Consider the following 7,025-nt stretch of genomic DNA (forward strand, 5'->3'; position numbering starts at 1 on the left):
CCTCGAAGGCGACCTCGCAGCCTCTAGGCCAAGATGGACGGGGCTACAAGAAATTTAATGAGTTATCTAAAATAGGGGACTCTGGGTGATGGTAAGTTATAAGAAAAGTGCCCCAATTTTGAATGTTTACTCAGACACACATCTACTCTACATTTAAGGACAGAAGCAAGTTTCTTCCTAAAGCACTAGCATTCTGTGCCATCGGCTCGGGGACATGTGTTCTATGTATGGGGGGACATGTGTGTGCCACCCCAGCCAGTGGCCAGAAAGTACCTTTCCTAAGAACCCATGGGAAAACCGAACTTGCTTGTGTGTTACTGCCGAAAAAGAAGTTTTGTCAGACTGAATTCAACCCAAGAATTTTCTCTGGAGAAGCTTGCGCTGTAACTTGACTTCATTGGACACCATATGTGGACCTGAGTAGCCTGAGATAAAGTATGTAGCTGGACCCCAGAACAATAATTCCTCTTTACAAATAATCAATTATCGAGTGGATTTTATATACAGGGACTTTAGTCTGGAATAATATGGAGTGGCTGTTTTTGTTTTTGTTTGGTGTTTTTTTTTTTGGACACAGGACAATATGGACCAATACCTCATCACAACAAACCTTGGATTGTTAAAAAAAAAAAAAAAAAAAAATGCTAGCTGTTCTTTGTGTCTGGTACCAAGCTGGAAATTGTGCCCACTGTATCTCTAATGCTCATTTCACCCTTGAAAGGGATGACATTGCCCTAATTGATAACAGGAAATTGAAGTTGAGGTAAATTAATGTTAGTCAGCAAACAGCCTACTTGAGATGGGGGCCCCATCTGTGAGAAAAGCTGAGGCATTTCCACTACCTCATGCCACCCTCCCAGTGAGATCCGGGATGCACTCCCCTGTAACAGTTCCATGTCCGAGCATCACAGAATTCTACAGGTGACAAGATTTTAGAGGTCAGCTCACCATCCTATTTGATGAGTCAAGTTCCCCCTCAAACTCTTGTGTCCTGAACCAAACCCATGATCATTTCTTACAAATCTGGTCCCTTTGCCATGTTTCCAGTCTACCCATAATCTCACCATCCAACGGATCACTCCATCAAAGGCCCATTCTTGAGGACCTGTTCCCATTAAATTTTAAGCCTAACTCATCACCACGTGCTGCTGATGGTGTCTCTTCAATATCTCTTCGTTCTGTCCACCTAGTGTGAGCAACCATCAAGTCTTGACTGAGCAACTGTTTGACCTGTTTCTACTCCTGGTCTTCTCCAAGTTCCCATGAATATGGTTTCCCACTCAGATCTGACCATACCCCATCCTCTTGCCCTCTACCTCTGCTACCTTACCTCCCTCTGTGTATCTTCCAATCCTGGGCACCTGCCTCACTTCTCTCCTGCACATTCTGTTAGCTCTACCTGGACAATAATTCATCAGACCTCCGCTCAAGACTTACTTCCTCCCTGAAGGCTCAGATATCCTTCCCTCCCCATGCTCTCTGATTGCCATCTAGTTCTGTCTGTTGCAATTTTGCTGCATTACTCTGGGTATCTGATTAATGTTTTTCTCTCCTGATGGACTCAAAGCCCGTGAAGGAAGGGCATGTGCCCCCTCTCTGGGCTGACTTTTGAATCCCCAGAATTTACCAGACTTCATGCTCTATGGTAGATGTTCAATAAATATTAATTGAATAAATCCTCCCTCTCCTTTTTATAGATCATAAAATCGGGTCCTTTTGAGGGTAAGTAAATCTCTCAAGGTGCGCAGCTGTTTAGAGGCAGGATTGGAACCTAAACCCATACCTCCTCACTCCGGGTTCACTGTCCCTTCCCTCGTGTGCCCCATTTCCTGCCACCCACCCACCCCCACACACGAACATCTGCTCTACCCCCATTCTTCCTGTCCCTTGTCACCCACCAACACACGCATACACTAGCTGTATTTAGAAGACACAGTGCAGCGAAGTCTTCGCAGAGGGAAGATGGCAAAGACTGAAGGACTCCATCCTCAAAGTCACAAGCACAATAAACAATTCCAGCCTCAAAACTGAATCCTTAGTGACGCCCTCCAGCCAGGCCTTCCTTCATCTTGGCAGGAGGAGGATTTTATCAACCTGTCACTATCCAATCAATTATTGGCTTCAGTAGGGAGGGAGATGATAAGTGTGTCCTTCCAACACACAATGGAAATTGAAATTAATCTAATTAGTTTGAAGGAGCACTTCAATGCCATCGTGGTAGGCACTAGCTGCAGAGATGAAAGACAGAAACACAGATGAAAATTGATGGTTATTTTCTTTCTAGTTTGGGGTTAGAGGTAACTTCCAGAGATTTGTTTCATCATTAAAATTCCATACACTGATGAGACCCAATGGCTTAACTCTTGAAAGACCCCCAGACCCACACCCACACCACACCCACACACAACTTGACAACAGGTAGGTAAAAGGTTATAAAGGTTACAAACAAATCAGTTCCAGCTTCCGAATTTCTTCTTCTTCCGCTTTGGTGACGGTGCAAGATGTCTTCTTCTTTTTTTTTACTTTTTTTCTCCCGTGTAAAACATGTAACCAGGGTGGCCAAGTTCAATTTGTGTGGTGGCTTGTGATGAATACTTGGGGTTACACAAACACTATTTCTATCAAAAAACTCACCTTCTCAATGAATTAACCAATGCTCCACCACCTAGCTTTTACTTATACATCTCCCCTCGATGCATTAAAAAAATATATATATACACATTTGGCCTCTGTTTCTAATTAATATGGCACTTTCCAGTATTTCAAGGGGAACAACTAAAGTAGAACTCGAGAGAGAATATGTCAGCAGCTGCTTAATAATAGTTTGTATAATAAAATATTCATACCATCATATATTCCCCATCATAGAGGATGGATCGTAATGTCATTTTAATATTTTCTGACTAAAATAAAATTTTAATTAAGGCTAAAGATATATTGCCTAAGGAAAGCTAAACTGTTTAAAATTATTAACTGCTCGAATACTTGTTGCTATCCTACAAGCTGCCATAAAAGAAAAGAAATTAAGCACTCGAGAGATTAACGCCATTTTGAAAGCTGCATCCCCCCCCCCTTCTCCTTTTTAGCTACGCCTAGCTGAGCCATAACTATTTTTCTCCACTCAGCCAGACTCCGGCTTTGTGGCTTTTTTAATAACCTGGCTTTTCAAGGCCCTGCTCCTGAAAGCCTTTCATTTCTGCCGCACTACCTACAAGCAAATTTCTTCCAGTTGCCCTACAGTCCAATGGCCTTCCTTTCTTCGGCGTTGAAGCATTTCATTGCAGTTTCATTGACGGGGTGGTGTTCTGTTACAGTGCAATCAATAGCTCAGTGCTTCCCAGCACACCGATTAGCTTGTCAGTCAGGACCTGGGGGGAGGTAGTGTAAATCCCAGAATACCAGGGGCCAGGAGTTTGCAAACGGAGGAATGCAGGCGGCCCCCGTGGTTCTCTACCACCTGTTGCTTTGCAACATGTGCAAAGTGAATTAACTTCTTTGCTGCAACATGCCTTAAAGGTCAACGGCAATGGGAGCCTTAGGCTTTTGGAATATTTTGCCTCATTACCAAAAATCCACCTCTCCTGATTAGTTACTGGGTCTGTGACAAAAAGAGAATTTATTCTCTGATAAGCCAAGTTTGACAAACAAGTTGGCGGTGGGCGGTAGACTGGGCGGGGTGGGGGGGGTAGTCATCATTGGAAAGAGAATATGGGGTGGGAGACGGGTTTCTTATTTTATTTTTCAAGGTAAATGGGCTGCTTGCTTCTTGATTACACATAAATGGAAACCAGTTTCCACAGTTAATGTGGGCATGCTGTGGGTTTCCGTGTGTGTGTGTGTGTGTGTGTGTGTGTGTGTGTGTGTTTCTTTCTTAAACTCCTAACGGGACTCCAATAACGGAGGGGCCATAAGGTTATATTTTCCTGGTCTCAAAGTTGGAGACGCAGAATAATGAAAGGATAAAGAAAGAGATACAAAATGATAATGCATGAATTCTTGGCCCACAAACCAAAAAGCAGTGTGGAGTGTTAGAACTAATAGGGGATTAGATAATTATTGTCTGTTAGGACATGATTAAGAAGTGAAGTTACTTAAAAATACACACACACACACACACATATAGATAGGTGTATGTTTAAAAGGCTTCAAATTCCATTGTGGAAAGCCGTGCAATCAACTACTTAATGTGTCAATGATGCCTTGCAGTCAACCTCAGGAAATCTTTTTACAGATATTTATTATCCAAAGCCACGTCACCTCAGACCACAAAAGGAAATTCTGTGCTTAGTACATAAAGGCACTACGGTCTAAAGAAGGTTTGCTTTCAGCACTTGGAGTTTTCTCACAAAACCTCCATAAACTCACCACAAACCACAATGTAAACCAGCTCACTTTAGATATGACTTGTTAACCTAATTCTTCCAAATTAATTCGCCCATTTTAAAAGGGATTTCTTGCTAAAGATGCAAACAGAAGCTCCAAAGCCATGAGAACACCCGTTTGAGTTCCTAAGGTTGGCAGGGACAAATATTAATCTTCGGGAAAATAAAAGCACATAAGGAAAACACCAAATCCTACAGTGCCAAATGTAATATTTTTACAAGTTTAACTTAATTTGATCTGAGAAATAAATATCTCCATTTCGGGAACGGAGAACGTATGTGGCATCCCCAGTCCGTTTCCCTAAAGGGGAAAAAGAATGTGGATTCTGTTTTCAATTGCTCAGTTGCTGATCTCTCTGCTACTCTATATGTAAGGTTGCTAGACAAATATTATCAAGAGGCTTAATTCTTACTGATTTTTTTTTTACATGTCAGTGTTTTATTTTGCTTCCCCACTCCTTCGTTCCGTCCACGTATTTCATTCCATGGGTATATCCCGCACACACACATCTGTAGCTGGCAATCGGGGATGTAGAGATACAGACATGACCCCCAAAAATCGAGTACCTCATCTCTGTACTCCAATATTCTCAATTCAGCAACACACCAAGTCAGGCAGAGTTTGGAAACAGAACTTCATTCCCATTTGGTAGTAAACACAGCAATTCTCCTAGGCCTGCATGACTCAGTGTTGCATTTTTTCAAAACAACGTTACCTTCCTCCTTCTCTAAAAGCAGTACACTCTAACTTCCCACATGTTCTCAGAGAAAAGACTTGGTGAAGTAAAATCAAACACAGCTTCACACTCGGACAAAATAACAACCCTGCTGAGGTACTGGGCATTGTTTTCTCTTGCAAGTGTTCAATTGTGGTTAATAGCTCCTTTTTCTGGAATCCTGCAGCAACCTTTAGTAAATGAATTCAGGAGCTGCTACCAGGAAAAACTTAAAACTTGTGTCATTTTAAAGAAAAAAAAATTGTGAAACACACAAAGAAGAATGATTTGCTGTTGCCTTGCGATTTCCTCTCTGCAAATTTTCCCTAGAAGTTGCCAGATCCATCCACATCCCTCTGGGCCCTAAGTGGCTAAGTGATGTACGTTGTGTAGACAGACACATGCATAGACTTTAGAGCTTAAGACTGTGTTTAGAAGGAATGCGGAACAATATGTGAAATTTCTTTATCAACATTCTGCTGCAGTTTCCGTTTTCAATCAAAACTATCTAGCTGTGTAAATTGCAGTCGACTTGGTCTTTTATAATCGCTACTGCTCTGTGTGAGTATAAATTTGTTTTATTTCACAAGGATGTGTGAATAGCTGTTTTTGACATCTTCTAACTGGAGCCTATAGTCAACTCTTACAGAGTAAGAATCCTTTGAGGTCACAGTATAAATGATTGTACTTCTCTACAACACTTCAAGCAAGGCTTGACCTGCTCCGTGCTGCCTAGTGCTCGTGTACTCTGCACTCCAGCCAAAGGCTGGTCTAGATATGGCCCAGGCTCCTGGTGGCCCTTCCTCCAGCAGCCATGCCCTGGGAGTATGTCCATTTGCAGAGAAGCAAACACCTGTGAACATCGAGCAGGGCCCAAGATCAAGTAAACTTACAAAAATCTCTGAAAGAACAGTTCTAACGATGCTACTATCAGCTACATTTCTGGCATTGTTTGGAAAAAGCAAGGTGAGGATACGGGTGAAGGCTGCCCAGGGCACTTTCCTGCCTAAACCCTGAGAGCGTTAATTTCTTACTAAATTTTAAATTTTTTAATGTTAAAAATATAAATAAAAATTTTCATCTTTAATTTGTTAAAGTTCTCAATTATTTTGTTTTGTTCCAAGATTATTATATTTGAAACTTGTCTTCTTATCAGATAGCTTTCACAGTGTATTAACATTATATACATTTTGGAATCATCTCAATTATTTCTCCAAACTTGGACCCTATTGGCTGTTTTAAATAGTAGTAGCAATCGATAGGGCCATCTGGAACATAGAGAATTCTCCACCATTTGCTCATTTCATGAGTATACCATGGCCTGAGAAATTCAAGAAATGAGGTGATTCAACTCAATTATTCTTTCTAAACAGGATTAAAATCCACTGTTTTTAAGATTTTATTTATTTATTTGACAGACAGAGATCACAAGTAGGCAGAGAGGCAGGCGGGGGGTGAGGGGAAGCAGACTCCCTGCTGAGCAGAGAGCCCGATTCGGGGCTCGATCCCAGGATCCTGGGATCATGACCAGAGCCGAAGGCAGAGGCTTTAACCCACTGAGCCACCAGGCGCCCCTAAAATCCACTTTTTAACTACCACGGGAAACCTGACACAGTGAAGACATCCAGAGCTCACGTACCCTGTACGGAACTTCTCACAGTGTCTACTACATTGTGTTTTTTTAATTTCACTCTATTAAAGGCTCAGAAAAAGGTAACAGGAATTATAGCTACAATACACAAAGAGAACATAAACTGTAGTAAACAGGCAAACAGAACAAAGGAAGAAGAGGTCAAAGGGAAGATAGTAAGGCAAATGTATTCCAGTGCCAAGTGGGGGAGGTTTCACCTCGGAGCTCAGGCCCAGGTGACTGCCCAGTTGTGTCACGCCGCCCACAACGGTACAAGCCTAACATAGTTTATATCGT

At 42.0% G+C, this 7,025-nt stretch overlaps 1 long non-coding RNA gene across 1 annotated transcript in view; it reads left to right on the forward strand.

Annotated features, from left to right (window-relative positions):
- The window catches only part of LOC131835672 (uncharacterized), a 286,091-nt gene that overhangs the window by 39,803 nt on the left and 239,263 nt on the right, over positions 1–7,025 (forward strand). The window lies entirely within an intron of this gene.

Source organism: Mustela lutreola, chromosome 7 (assembly GCF_030435805.1).
Source record: "Mustela lutreola isolate mMusLut2 chromosome 7, mMusLut2.pri, whole genome shotgun sequence".
In the NCBI taxonomy this organism is placed as follows: domain Eukaryota; kingdom Metazoa; phylum Chordata; class Mammalia; order Carnivora; family Mustelidae; genus Mustela; species Mustela lutreola.